Genomic DNA, 13,828 nt, shown 5'->3' on the forward strand with positions numbered 1-13,828 from the left:
GAAACCAGATGAAGATTATGATTTTTTTATATGGAACCAGGTAAAATGTGATGATTAGGTGGCACTGTCCAGTGACCTGAGTACAGGAATGGGACTAAGGAACTCTACATCTCTATTCCCATCAAAGAATAAATACTTCTGTGTCCTTGGGCATGTTTCTTGACTGATCTTTGGTTTTTACATCAGTAAAATGAGCTTCATGATAGTACAGTACAGAAAATCTGTGGTCACCGAGGACTGCACAGTTATTACTGTGCTGCTGATGGAATGAGTCCACTCATACAGCCTGGCTACCCGTTGGTGGCTGTGATATGTTCCACAAATAAACAGAAAACACTGCGCAGGTTCCCTTAAACACTCCGCAGCTATATCATTTCAGGCTCTTATCTCCTAGGTCTAGACCGAGCCTTTGGTCAGTGCCCTGAGCAAGGGCCATCATGCCCTCAGAGCAGCCCTGAAGAGGAACCATTCCTCAGTCAGTCGCATTTCCATACTTGTTCCCTGTTTACGGCCTGGGAGCTGTAAACACTACAGCCCTGTATGGGTGTTGTATACTCTTCACCCGCCATGGCAGCTCATCTGTGCTGGCAGTAATTGGGCGATGTGGACGGTGTATAAGACTACCCATTCCCTAGCTCTCTCTGTTCCCTTGCTGCCCACTTGTTCAGAGGAGAAGTAGTGGGCTTGCAGTCCCTGTCACTCCCACCATCACACCCAGATCTGAAATCCGACGAGTTTCGATACAGCTGCATGAATGTGTGGTTGGGTCTAAGTCTCGTTGACTTCCCTGTGTGGCTGCATTAGGGTCAGGCGTAATATAGCCCATTAGATCACACAAAGAGCGCCAAGACTGGTCCGTATTTGCAAGACAGGCCTGCAAGGACAACTCAAGTCTTTGTGGCTTGTGCTTCCTCTGAGCCAGTAGTGAACCATGGTATTAGGGATGTTATTACACACAGTGCTGAAGCGTAGAACTGACTTATGGTCCTTAAAGATGCCATATTATGAGTACACAGGGGTGCTAGTTTTCCTGGCCAGATGCAGGACTAACTTGTGCCTTCTTAAATCTTTTTTTGTTTTTGTTTTGTTTTGCTTGTTCTGCATTGTTTTTCACTGTTAAATAGTTACCATGTTCCAAAGCCGAAGCAGCTGCATTCACTCATGGATAAAACTTGTGTCTCTTGGTTTCTAGTGTTTTGGGATCCTTTAAGATAGACAGACAGCATATATATTATTAATCATACCGCGATATCATCATTTGTTGTAAATATGAGTAAGGAGGGAATTTGTCATCTACAAATGGCTAACGACTTTAAACCTATCATATGATTCATGGGTGTCATGTGGCCCAGAGTTAAACATGGATCTATGAACTCACACAGTAGCACTGAGCTTTCTGAAGTTTGAATGAAAGATGTCTCCAGCTCCTATCCTCCATCCCTTCTACCCTGTGTGAGAAAGCTAAATTATGCTTAGGTAGGTACTTTGTGAACATCATCTGGGAAAGATTTAAATTCAGCAAATCCCAAAGGAAAAACAAGAGACACAATAAAGAAAGCAGATGATTGATTAAATTCAGCAGGGTCTTCATTTTTCATTCCTTGAAAATGTTGTTCAAGTATCTTTTAGCTCTAACTGAATTCCAGGTCGAATCCCATGTAACTGTTAGAGACCTCTTCACCACAGAATCCCACAGCTAGAGTCATTTCAATTAATTAAGTGTTGCAGAGGTTAGTAACGATTTTAGATTGCAGAATGAAATTACTTCATGAAGTGGCAAATTCCTTGTGTGTTTTCTCCTCCTTCATCTGGATTATGGCAGGCAAAAATTGAATTTTGTCAGTGGATTGAAAGGATCCTCATTCCTAATAGCTTCAAATCAAAATGAATTTTTTCAATGTGTGTGTGTGTGTGTGGTTTTTTTTTTTAAAGCAAAGACACAAAACCTGAGGTAATGCAGATACAACTGAGGTGAGACGTTTGTTCCTGTAAATTTTGGGGGTGACTTGCAAATACATCTCACATAGCATATGTGATAATAATTATGTCAAAAATTAGAAAAGACTTTCAAAAGTGACTTGTGATTCTGGGGGCCCACCTTGAGGCACCTTAAAAAGTCTCATTTTCAGACTGCACAAATCAGCTATCTTCTATAAATCAGGGCTTTTTAAGGTAGCTCTACTTGGGGTTCCCTAAAATACTGTATTAAGTCAAATCCAGCGAGGACCTAGAGCCAATTCCAGCACTGAACTGCTCAAGTAGAGAGCAGGGAATTTACAACCTCAAAAGAGGACTCACCACTTGCAACAGCCCCCTTTAATTACTCATGGAACCCAACCACTTTAACATAATCAGCCTGGCAACACCTTACTTTCCTCTTCATCATAGGATGCACATTTGATTCACAGAGTGTATAGCTGGGAGAAATCTCAAATGCCGGCAGTACTTTTTTGGTTTACATTTCTGTTTAGGAGACCTAGGTTTGATTTCTGGAGTGTAGGACAGCGAACTTTTTTTTGAGGGGGTGGGGGGTGAGTGAGGAAGGGAATACTGCAGAGGCCCATGAAGAAAAACACAAACAAGATAGAGCTGGGTGAATAATTGATTTTTCAGTGCAGCCAGCAAACTGAAAAATCAGGGAAAATACTCAATTCAATTCTCAAATATTCAGAATTTGTCAGTAAACTGTGTGTGTCTGTGTCTGTCTTTATCCCAGTGGTTAGGACACATGCCTGGGATGTGGAAAACTTAGGTTTAAATTCTGCAAGGTATATTAGAGATATTTTAAGAAGCTGCCAGGTATAAGCTTTACATCTCTCTTCCAATCTATCTATCCTACCTTTCATTCAGTTTCTAGAAAGGTTCTTATTTTGAGGAGCAAGATAACAGTTTTGTGAAGCTGTCAAAGCCTCAGTGTATAAAGGGACAGAGTTGTCTTGCCCTCCAGAAAAAAAACAATCTTTCAGGGACAGAGTTGTCTTCTCCATCAATGAAGCTTTCAAGAGCACATAGGTTTTATTAGGTGCATTGATGGGGAAAGAAACTCTGTCCCCAGACATTTGATTTGCTGGCTCAGGCAAGCAGACCCACAAGAAACCTGACTTTCTAATGCCAAAAGTCTGTGGAGAAGGAACAACTGTCCAGATCCTCAAAGGTATTTAAACTCTCAACTTCCACTGGATGTCAGGAGCCTTTGAGGATCTGGGTCAGACCCTGGAGTGGAATTTGTATCCTGCAGCTTGTACAAAGACACAACCCATGCAACATCTCTGGGGAGAGAAAGTTTAGGAGCAAAGGAATCAGCTAATTAGGGTAAATTGCATCAACCTGGGAGGCCTTGTTACCATAATGAATCTAGCCCTGTGGTGACTGGTGTTTCTGGTTACACCAGATGAAATATATTGAGTGTAGAAAGCCAGACTTTGGTTTTTTCCCCACTGATGAATGGATAGGCAAGGATGTAGGGTATGAGACGGCAGGAATGGGGGTTGCTTGGGGAAAGGGTGGACTAGAAAACCCCAAAATAGCAAGGAAGCCAAGATTAGCCAGCATTTAACTCACAAGTTTTACATTAGGCGTGAATCTCCATTTAGCACCCAAGAAGCTAAAGGCACACAGTACTATCGAAGGAGAGTGCAGCTGTGTATGAGAGAGGATTCTAAGTAGATCTGCCAGCCCTGATCATATACATATATTTAGTGGCATTATTCAGCAGCCGAAAGAAAGATTCTTGTGCTATCTGTTCAAAGATACCCACCTATTTAATGCTAATCTCCATGCACCACTCTTGCCAATGAAGAGCCTATTTTGTACTTGCATAACCACATTCTGTCCTCACTTACACTCATAGAATACAGTATCAATAGCCAACTGCAAATTCAGGTAAGTTTGCCACAGCTATGATTTCTGTGACAAAACCCAGAAGTTTTAGGGTAGGGTGTTTTCTTAGAAAATTTCTGTTGAGCAAGACTCCTTCATGAATTGTCACAAATCTAGCTTGCTAGATCTTCATTGTGTCAGGTTTTTAAGTGGTTTGAAAGTGCTAGTTAAATGTTGTTTAATGGTTTTCTTTAAAAACATAAAATGAGATTTTTTTCATCAGTTTCCCATGACCATGTAATGTTAACTGAAATATTGTGTTATGGGATTTTCTCTTTTAAACTAAATTGTATGGTTTGTTTTTGTTTGATAGAGCCAGGACTTTTCCCAAGCTAACGTATTGTGACTGTAAAAATACCATGGAGAGCCACCTTTGCTCCATTACGCAGTTTTATTCATCTTAGAAGTTAAGATTCTTTTAGTTTAACAGTTAGTGCTGTAGATTCAACCTGGGATCTGGGGGGAAAAAATCAAGATGTTGGCTCCGACTTCTATCGCTGACTAGAAAAAATCATTCTACACTTGGAACTTCACTGATGGCTGTTGATGATGCACAAGGCAGAAAAGAAATCTGATGTCCCCTCCATAGGCTTGTTGCATCAGCAGGGTACATAATAAAACATTATTTTTGCAAGTAACTGAGACCTATCAAGAACAGTGAGCAATGCCAGCTTTTTTTAAATCTCTACTTCTCACAACAACTTCAATAGCTCAGTGGTTTGAGCATTGGCCTATTAAACCCAGAGTTGTTAGTTCAATCCTTGAGGGGGCCACTTAGGGATCTGAAGCAAAATCAGTACCTGGTCCTGCTAGTGAGGATAGGGGGGTGGACTCAATGACCTCTCAGGGCCCCTTCCAGTTCTATTAGATAGATATATCTCCATTTAAAAAAAAATGCTCAAAGCAGTGTAGTATCTTAAGTATGGTAATGACACTACCTGATTGTTAATCAGGGTCTTGCGAAATCCTTATGACACCAGCATTAATTGGCAGATTTCATAGAAGAGCCAGTAAAATCCTGTAACCATAAGTAGCAGTATGGGAGGGTGGGGTTCTAGTCAAGAGTAATTACTTAATGATGTAAAGAATTGTAATGAAAAGCCCAAGACACATTTTTGCTATTAGAGTTTAGTGCTTTCCTGTTTGGATATTCCATGCATTTAAGAGATTATATTAATCATCTAAACTGGCTGTGTTGTGGCTAGGATAATCTTTAACTGTTATGTCAGTGTAGGCTGTTGTCTTAATGTGGGTTTAGTTTTGTCTTACATATTGAAAATATTCACAGAACAGTTTGGAAAACCACAAAAGGAAACCATGCTTCGCTTTCAGTCTCCCAAATGTGTTGCTTGTTGGCCTCCTCAAAATGGATCCAGTACATTAGCAGTTTGATTATACTTGCATTGTTAACAGATACTGACATTGTAGTTAAAGGGATGTTACACCATATGGCATCACAGGAATGCACTCCTTTGATGTAGCACTGATGGTGTTTGATGCCTGGCTTGGGCAGGCAGTCTTTCAGAAACCAGTCCCTCCTGAAGGAGAGTGGTAATAATTGCCAAATGGGATGATTTCCTCCTGGAACTGAGTGTGTGTGCTCATGTGCATGTGCTCACCATCCCATATCACACTCAGTACAAGTAACTGAATTTAAAGGGTATAACCACAGCAGGAAACCAATGACGTTCTCCATGTGTAAGAATGATCAGGACATACTGAGCTGTAAATACATATGCAGCTGATTAGTTATTGCTAGATTCATCTACAGCACTCTAGCTCCAAGATGGCTAGATAGTGTGAGCCACCTTTTCAAAGATGTGAGCACCTAAATGCATGCATGTGTGTAGGCCTGGACCAAAGCCCCAGCACTGAACACCACCACCAAATTTTGCTGAAGTTTAAATCAAACTTTGCAGCTACTCCCTTATCTTTATAAAGAGCTGAACCAAGAAACCCTGATCTGAATTCCCCCGAACTTTGGTAAAATTGAGATCTGTAGGTGGGATTTGCATCTCTGGCCTCTCACTCCTGTCAACCTATGATAAATGATCTACAAACTCACACAAACAGCTGTTCCAATCTACTGTTTTTTTGTAAAGCGTTTTGAGATCCTTGGCTGAAAGTCACTGTGGAAGTATAAACTGCTGGGTTGATGATGATTAACTTACCCACATCTCACAAGCTAGTTTTCCCTTTGGGCAATATTCTACAGTGGAACTAGACAATTTTTGCTTGATATGTAATTTTTCAAATATGGAATATTTGTAATTTTTACATACACTGTGGGAGATATACTTTCAAAAAACAAAAAGCCTTTTGCTTCAGAAAATTAAAGATATTTACATTCAGTGCCATTGAAAACTCAACGTTTGTTACTCCACAGCAACTGTGGTATCTTGAGGTCTCTTCTAACCAAAGGAAAATACGGTGGTTTATCCCAGGTAACTAGGGTGATATCCATTCTAACATATTTACCCCAAGACATGGCAATAGACTTTAACCTGACAACACACTAAAATCAGCAGTTAGTTATGAGAAGACCCCTCACTGCTTACCAAAAAAGATATTTGCTTGTGGCTGGCCTAAATGCAGAGGGTTGATTTCCAAGTACACCTCATAGCAATGCGTGCCTCCTGCTTACCCTACGTGTTTTCTTAAGGGCCCAGCAAAGTGATAACTAGTGCAATAATCCAGGAGGATGTAACATTTCTGCTGTCAAAAATAATAATTGTTTTTTCTTTTTTACTTTACCGTTTAGGATCTCAAACTACCCATGTGTGCTTGTGTGTGTGTCTTGGAGGCTGCCATATTGCACAATGTATTATCATGATAGGTCATATTAGAGCTACATTGCCAATCCCATCCAGTAAGTGAGCTAGCATGAAGAAAAAATGACTGAATTAGTGTCCAATTGGGACAGTTTCTGACCTACTCTTTAGGAACCAAGTCCTCTGAACTTTCTCATTATCCTTCGGCTTCATCCTTTTAATAGGGACCAAATCTCCATTAACAATTGAACGCCTACAATAAGTGCCATCAGGAAAAGGAAATTCAATTTTAGTGGGGGATGACAGCCTTACCTTTTCGCGCTTAATTGGCCGTATTGTCTCCAAAAGTTAATTGGTTACTTAGTCCAGGTAGTTAGTAAAATGTTTAGCTGCGTCAAAAAGCTCAGGCTCCTACTGTTAATGGGGCATGAAATGGAATGTTTGATACTGCAAATAAAATCAGTGATATTCAAGGATGTTATGGTAGGTAATGCGTTGAAACTGCCATTTAATGGGTCCTGGAAGATTAGGGTAGTGTCAGCTGGAACCGCCCGGTCTCTTTTCTGACATTGTTAGTTGCCTCTTCATTTACTTAACGGCTGTCTGCACTGATTACATAGGCATAAAACTCCCTACAAAAAAACAACAGAGACACGCTCTATTAGCAGTCCAATTAGAACTATTTGCATATTACAGTTCATTTCTGCTTAAGTGAATCCCTAATACAACTTTAGGAAAAAAATTTCTATTGTCATTTAAAAAAAAAGGCAAGAAAAGAAAGGAAAAGCTTTAAAGGTGATCTCTCTTCATCCCTCTTGTTTCCCCCCCTCCATTCCTCCCCCCAGGATAAAATTCTGTAAAGATCCATTTAAAAAAAAAAGGTGGTGGGGAATGGGATTTAGAAAGGAGAGAGATTTCTGTTGATGCCTCTACTGATTATGCTGGGGTAATAATTATATCGAAAACAATACAACTGGCTTATTTATTTATGTATTGTCCATTCTTTCCCTAGATTAGGTTATAATTTTAAATGGTCTTTTTATTCTTCTTTTTTTAAAGCAATGCGTTAGATCAACCTTAGCCTCGGGTTTCTCGAGCAAAGCAGCCAATGTCTCTACAAATGGGCCTCACGAGAAAGGAACACTTGATGCTGTCTAGTTCACCAAAACTATTAGCAAATAGTGGTAAATGATTCTCTGTTCCCCCAACACACCTCACTAAAGGTTGGAATGGCAGAGAAAAAACTACTGTACCAAATGCTGTACGCTTGCTGTTAACCTGAAAATACTTCAGAATGAAAATACATCCCACTGTCAAACAGAGTTTTTAAAAAAAATGTTGATAAGCTGGGACATTTGAGGTCAATTTAGGTTTAGCACTTGAGATGACTCAGTGGATTTTTGTTTGGTTATCAACTTATTCCTTTAACTCTTGCTAGAAATAGTGCTGAGAAACTAATCTCTTTATTTGGGCAGAGGTGTAATATAATGGTTATTTCATAGGTTGTCACATTGCTTTCTTTACATTGCTAATTGGCTGTCTTCATGTCAAAAACATCCCATTCTCTCCTCACAATCATACTCCTGTGTATCTGTGACTCATTTGTAACAAGTTTACGATGGGTTTAGAGTGTGGGAATCACAGCTGATAGGGAACAATATATGGTTACAGGGATATAGAGGTTCTGGGAGTAATCCAATCCCTTACCCACCTGAATAGTCCGTATTTATGAAAATACTGTGAGTAAATTAAAACAAAGACTTGTCTGTTTTCATTTTGGTATAACCTGTGTTTCTTGGCTTATACAACTCAGCTGTTGTCTCAGAGAGGAACCAGGTACATTTAAGTGCAATTCAAACATTCATGGAACAAACTTGACAACTACAAGGGAGGAAGAATGGAATTTAAGATAAGGAGGCAAGAGAGCTGAGTTCTAATCCCAACTCTTCCACTGGAGCCTTTCTGAACCATAGATTGTTTAAGGCCTCAGTTTCCCCATCTGTAAAATGAGAATAATAATAATACTGCAGAGGGGACATTGTAGGGCTTGATTCATTAATCTGTGTAAAACTCTTTGAGATCTTCTGATGGAAGGGGCTGTAGAAACATCAACTATTAGTGAAATATTTCAAATCAATCACCTTCTGTGAGCCCCAATGAAAGTCGGGGATGTTTTCAAAAATCATTTTTGGCCTTGAGTTTAATTCAATTCCACACAGGCTGCTGAGCCTGGCAGACTTCGAGGCCTCTTTTTTATTTGGTAATTACTATTTGTAAGCAAGCCTGCCCACCAGGATAGACTGTATCCTCTGTTAAATAAAACCCTGTCCACCCCCACCCCCTTAGTGTTAGTGAATTTCCTTGTGCCCCAGCCTCATGGAAATGTGGGACCCAACAACCTATGAAAACCCTGCCCCCTGCCTCTTGATTGGCTGGTATATCTCATATGGTCTCTAATATGGCATGTTTGGGGGGAAACAGGGAAGGGGGGCAAAGCTGAGCCATTTCATTGGTGCTTGGATTAGAGGAACCTAGAGGAGCCCAGGGGAGATCTTTGATGTTCAAATGCTAATGTAAATACCGACAGAGTTATTTCCAAAGCTCACGCAGCTCAATTCCTTTTTACATGCAGACCTAATTTCACAGGTCAGCCAACCCACCTCCGCTATTATCTGGATTTAGCGATTAATAGAGGATTTCAGTAGTTGACTGTGACAAATGGGGGGTTAGGGGTGGGGAAAAGGCAAAACTGTACTACAGCATGAATGTTTTTCTAACCGGTCTTATGTCTTTATTTTATTTTTTCCTCCATGAATCCATTGTTTAGATTTGGACACTTAATTGTAAACAAATCACCCTGAATCTCTCCATGCAAAGGGTGAAATTCTCTATCATTTTCAATTCCGGTGTCGCCCCAGGAGAGGGGACGCAGCATGCTACGCATATTGTTTTTATGCCCTGTTGGGTCCTTTGTAGCCATCCTCCAGCTTTATAATCGAGCCCTCTTTCACACTTACCTCTAGAGGACCAGTGTCAGAGGCTGAACTCTGACACTGCAACCCCCACTGCCTTCTTGCACTAGCCTGCTAGTGGCAGTTATGAGGCCAGATACGCAGAGGGAAGTAGCAGCAAGACACAGACTTTTGCCCTTGATAGCAGTCTTTGCACCCTGCCAGGAAAATGGCTCTCTGGAAAAGCACTGCCTGCTAATAAAATGGACTAAATCAGTAAACAGTGATTAAGGTTCGGGCAGCACTTTTGGTTACCATCACTTTTCTTACCTTTAAAAATGCCTTTTGCTGGGGGGTGGAGGGGGAAGCAACTCAGCTACTTAAGGAGGCAAGTCCTTGCAAATGAGCTGAACCAGGGCTCTGCAAAATAACCGTGATGATTTTAAACATTTATTTAAAAAAAAAAAAAGAATCACAGCTATAATTGCTCCTTTAAATAAAACATCAGCCATGGAATACAAGCTATAGTCTGTTTTATTCAACCTCTCATCTTGTGTGTGTGTGTGTGTGTGTGTCCAGTTCAATGTCATGCCTAACACAAAAAGAACATATGAGATCAATCACACCGGGCCCAATTGTTCCACGCTCACCCGTACTAAATAGTACCTTATTATAAACCGGGTCTCGTTGATTTCAGTCAGTCCACTTGTGTATTACTGGGAGTAAAGATAGCTTATTTGGGTGCACAGCGCCTATAAAAGGACTTGAATGTGTTCTGTGAAGGGTACAATGCCCCTGAACTCTTCTTAAAGGACACACGCAAGATCATCAATATATTGAAAATAAAACTATTATATCAGTTTTACTGTTATCACCTTGGGTTAGTAAAAACTGCGTGACTGTTAAAAATCCAATCAACTATTCATTGATGCTAGTCCTTTCTCTTTCTCTTCCCACCTCCCCTTCCCCTTTGGGCTGGGACAGTGAGGCTAGGCTGATCAATTTCACTTTGTTTATGATCAGTTTCACTTTCTAGTCCTCATGCATTAGCAGGATGCTGTTGTGCTGGGGTTTCCCACACTGAAACAGGAGTGTTGAACTCCCAACCCCCTTTAACATATTCAGACTTCTGAAGAGGGTTAGCTTGAGGTTTGTGCAAAGGTCTGAGGATCTAGGGTTGCCAATTTTGATTGGACATATTCCTGGAGGTCTCACCACAGGGCATAATCTTTAATTAAAGATTAATCTTTCATTCCTGGAGAAACCAGGCCAATCCTGGAGGATTGACAACACTTTGGGTCATTTTTTGTTTGTTTATTTTTTCTAATTTCCTCACCTTTCCCTAGGCTGATTTTCCCCCCCTCCCCCAAGTGAAAATTATCCTGCTCCACTTGTCATTTTACCATCAGGGAGGGAAAAAACTTTGGTGTCTAACCCTGTGGTGCTTACCATGTACCACTCCCATCGACTCAACAGAAGTTTTAGCATGGATCATGCAGGGTCATGTTCCTGATAAGTGCACACTTGAGCTAAAATAAAATTAATTTCACAAAATTAAGACCAGTTTCAACTATTCAGGCAGCTCTGTCTCCCAGTAACTTGCCAATCATTTTTATCCCCTGTTCAGGTAGGTCTCTCTGGGCCTGATCCAAAGCCCATTGAAGTAAATCGCCTTGGATCAGGTCCTACTAACCAAGGCTCCTATCCCCTGTTTGGAAATATCTGTTTGTTTAAATGCACTTTTTTGTTGCTTTCTATTGACTACCACTTTGGCTGCCCAGATCACCCTTGGAAGTCTCTTCCTTTCCAGCCACAGTACATTGAAAAATAATATTTTAGAGATATGAAAACTAATGTTGTATTTTAACATGACTTCCATCGGTTCTGACCACCTGCCAGACAAACCTGTAAAGGTCAGATCCCTCACTTAGATTCATCAGAAAAAAGTGGATGCAAATAACATCACAACCCTTCAGATTCATTAGCTCTCCTAGTTCATTTGCCTGCCAGTATAGACTTGTCCCCATCATATATTTCCTAGTGCAGTGTTTCCCAGACTTGGGACGCCGCTTGCATAGGGAAAGCCCCTGGCGGGATGGGCTGGTTTGTTTACCTGCCGCGTCCGCAGGTCGGGCCGATCGCGGCTCCCACTGGCCGTGGTTCGCTGCTCCAGGCCAACGGGAGCTGCTGGAAGCAGCGCGGGCCAAGCTGCCACTTCCAGCAGCTCCCATTGGCCTGGAGCAGCGAACCACGGCCAGTGGGAGCCGCGATTGACTGGACCTGCAGACGCGGCAGGTAGACAAACCGGCCTGGCCCGCCAGGGGCTTTCCCTACGCAAGCGGCATCCCAAGCTTGGGAAACACTCTCCTAGTGCTTTGTTAAGCATAATTCTCAAGTGTTGGGTTTTGGGTGACTATTCTATAGCCTCATATATTTTATGGTCAAGTAGATTTTTCTTGTTTTCAACGTACATTCTCCCTATTATAATTTCATCTCATTATTCCAAGTTATACCCTCTGTGCCTCCCTAACTTTTCCTCTCTGTCCTTAATATCTACACTTTTCAAATGCTGATATTATATCACCTACTCATCTCTAGTCTTTGAAGCTTTCCTTAATTGTAAGTCAGTCCTGCAAGCCCCTTGATCATTTTTATTGCTCTTATCTGAACTTCCTCCAGTTTCTCAATATTGCTCTGGTAATAAGGTCTACATCACTGAGCACAGTATTGCAGGTGCAGTTGCCCTAGGGTTTTGTCACTGGGATCTCACTGAAGCCAATGGGAATTTCATGCACATGCATCTGAAGGCAGAATTTGACCCAGTTAGGCATGGGTAGCAAGCATTTGATTACCTGAATGCACCTTTAATTATAGCAAGATGTATGTAATTAAAAATGAAATACCTGATTCACCACTGTGAGTTCATGCTGGTGGAATTGAAATCAGTGGAGTGACACCAGTGTGAAACCAGAGTAAAATACGCAGTGAATCAGGCCCCAAATGTTCTATAATGAGCTTCAATAGAGCTGGTGAGTTTGAGAGCAGCAGTCTTGTAGCACGTGTCCTTTTCTATATATTCAACAGAAATCCACGGAGTAGAAACACATATGCATGTGTGCGCGTGCACGCGCACACACACACACACACCATTTTCATCATTGATTAACCAATCTCATAACCTTTTCAGCCAGAGAAATAATTGGCAGTTTTAACTAACAATAAATTGATCCCATTAGTCAGTATAGAATATTCCACTGATTTCAAAAGAGATGCTTATTAAAGAGGCCAGCTACTTTTTATCAGTGTTATGCATATGTAAGTTACCATGGCTATTATGTGCCATCTATGACAATGGGAAGACAAGCCATAAACACAAACATTCACATGCAGCCAGGTCTCCAATGCTCCTGTTTGCCAATTACAGTAATGCTGATGACATATCTAGTTTAACGCACACAGCATTAAAACAGTCCCCCCTTTTCTAGGAAAATCTAATTACACCAAACCCAAGCACTCAATCAAACCTGTTATTCTGTGGCTAAACAGCCCAGTGTTAATGCAATTTGAGGCGATCCAGGCCGTGACTGGGAACGTCATGTATTAACAATATCTAATGGGAGCTCCCGTAGGTAAATGAATATGCTAACAAGCAAGGTCGCTGCTAAATCTAATAACTTTAAGCTGTTTAATTCCAAACAGTCCCTTAATAAATCAATTGACCGGGAGAGCTGATGCCCCTATCAATTATTCAAGAGGGCAAATAAATATTTCAGATGATTTGATAGGAAGGCTAGTGCTGGTCTTATACGAAGCTTTGCATTTCATTAGCCCTTTGCTAAAAGTTTTATAATGTGCAGAACCCTGGTGGTTTTCCCTGCATTAGAAATCTTGACTGTAGGAAAGAACAGATTGATTGTCCACATGAAGTTGCATCTTTTAATCAGTCACTTTACAATAACTGACATGGAGAGAAGTGTATTGGGGTGGGGATGGTGTCAAGTCCCTATAGCAAGGAATCCTTCTCCCTCCAGCCAACAAAATCAAAGCACATTTCATGTGAATCAAAAGAGCAGTAATCTAAGAAGCTTGGATTACCTGTTAACAGGTCCCATGTTGCTGTTTGTAAACAGGGTGAAGTTGACTGTGTTTGGGTTGGATTATTTGTGTTGCACTGACCAATGATTTGGGGGTTTGCAAGACGCACCTCTCTTGGAGGAAAAGCAAAGT

This window comes from Mauremys mutica, chromosome 11 (assembly GCF_020497125.1).
Source record: "Mauremys mutica isolate MM-2020 ecotype Southern chromosome 11, ASM2049712v1, whole genome shotgun sequence".
Classification (NCBI taxonomy): domain Eukaryota; kingdom Metazoa; phylum Chordata; order Testudines; family Geoemydidae; genus Mauremys; species Mauremys mutica.